Genomic DNA, 1,294 nt, shown 5'->3' with positions numbered 1-1,294 from the left:
CCTTAGAGGCTTACGTTCACTTCTTTCATTTTCCTTTCGAATGTAAGTTTCGCTCCTCTATCTGAGCTCTTCACTCTTCATCTTTCCTTGTTTTCTATTCTATGGGACGGGTTTCAGGAGTACTCTATTTTCTGTCAGCTCCAGGGGTTGGTCTATTTTTTTTTATTGGGGATTTTCCTGGGTTTTAATTTGTTTGGGGTGGGTTGGGTTTGGGTTTTTACTTTATGTCTTGTCCATTAATTACGGGTTATAACATTTCAATTTTCCTAGTTCATTGTTCCTTTCTCTTCTGTGATTTCACATCTTAATCTTACTGATAACATCGAACTGTTCACATTTAAAAATCTTCCTATTCTTTCTCTCAGCTTATCTAGGTCTTCTTTCTTTGTCCTACAATTTGAATTTAGGAAACTTTCGGTTTCATTATTTGTATTACCTAATAGATAAGGGGAATCCCTAGTGCTCTTGATTTTTCCCCGAATTCATTCTTCCTGTGGCATTGTAAGACACTTGTCTGTATGTGGTGAAGCTACAAATTCTTAACTGGGTTTTATCCGGCTCATCTGTGAGGATTATCAAGAATTTAAGCTACATTTACGCCGTAATTATTATTTACTTACGTTTCAATTGTTCCAATTGTGATTTGGCGTTTTACGCGTTATGCGGATCATTAACCACATGGCAGCATAAAACTTAGGCTCGTTCAACACCTGTAGAGGTAAGCCAACTTATTACCATCTTGCACGGGATTTAGGTATAAATTCTTTTAGCCATTCTATTCTCTCTGGAAATCAATTTTATATAATTAATCGAACGTCACTGGACACTACCTATTCTTCCGTCTTCGTCAGCGTCACTTCCATTTCTTCTATCAGAACTTCAGGATAGCACCAAGGGTTATCGAAGCCGAGGCACACCTATTGTTGTATCTACCCCGAGTTATACCAGCTTCCGAAGAACCATCTTCAGTTATACAACCATCGGCTACTAAAACACCAAAAGGTCAGCAACCTCTCCCAAAACTACCCCTGAAGTCACTCACTCCCTTTCTTCTCTTCCCTTACTCCTTCTTATCTTTTTCCCTCTTATCTTATCTCCCTGTAATCTCTTGTCCTCAGTTATGCATTCATATCCTTAATCATTCACCTCACACATACCTATCTATTCAATAAAATCTGTTTATAATTATAATTTGTGTAAACTAATATTTGACAACTACCTTTGTAGTTCAAGTATAAAACTGTCAGGTGCAATACAACTACCGCTTCACGGTGATTCATTTCAACTACTTTAA

At 37.4% G+C, this 1,294-nt stretch overlaps 2 long non-coding RNA genes across 2 annotated transcripts; both read right to left on the bottom strand.

The window, feature by feature from the left end:
- Positions 1-204: 204 nt before the first annotated feature.
- On the bottom strand, positions 205-718 carry LOC116164401. Its single transcript, XR_004143889.1, has 3 exons — positions 621-718; positions 437-563; positions 205-390 (listed from the first exon to the last, which is right to left on the bottom strand). It is a non-coding gene; the product is annotated as an uncharacterized LOC116164401 (long non-coding RNA).
- A 47-nt stretch (positions 719-765) lies between these two features.
- Positions 766-1,294, bottom strand: LOC116164400. The gene is made up of 3 exons (XR_004143888.1): positions 1,043-1,294; positions 831-987; positions 766-784 (listed from the first exon to the last, which is right to left on the bottom strand). It is a non-coding gene; the product is annotated as an uncharacterized LOC116164400 (long non-coding RNA).

The sequence above is a fragment of the Photinus pyralis genome, unplaced genomic scaffold (assembly GCF_008802855.1).
Source record: "Photinus pyralis isolate 1611_PpyrPB1 unplaced genomic scaffold, Ppyr1.3 Ppyr1.4_LG2, whole genome shotgun sequence".
NCBI lineage: Eukaryota > Metazoa > Arthropoda > Insecta > Coleoptera > Lampyridae > Photinus > Photinus pyralis.
This window is presented reverse-complemented; position numbering and strand designations above follow the sequence as displayed.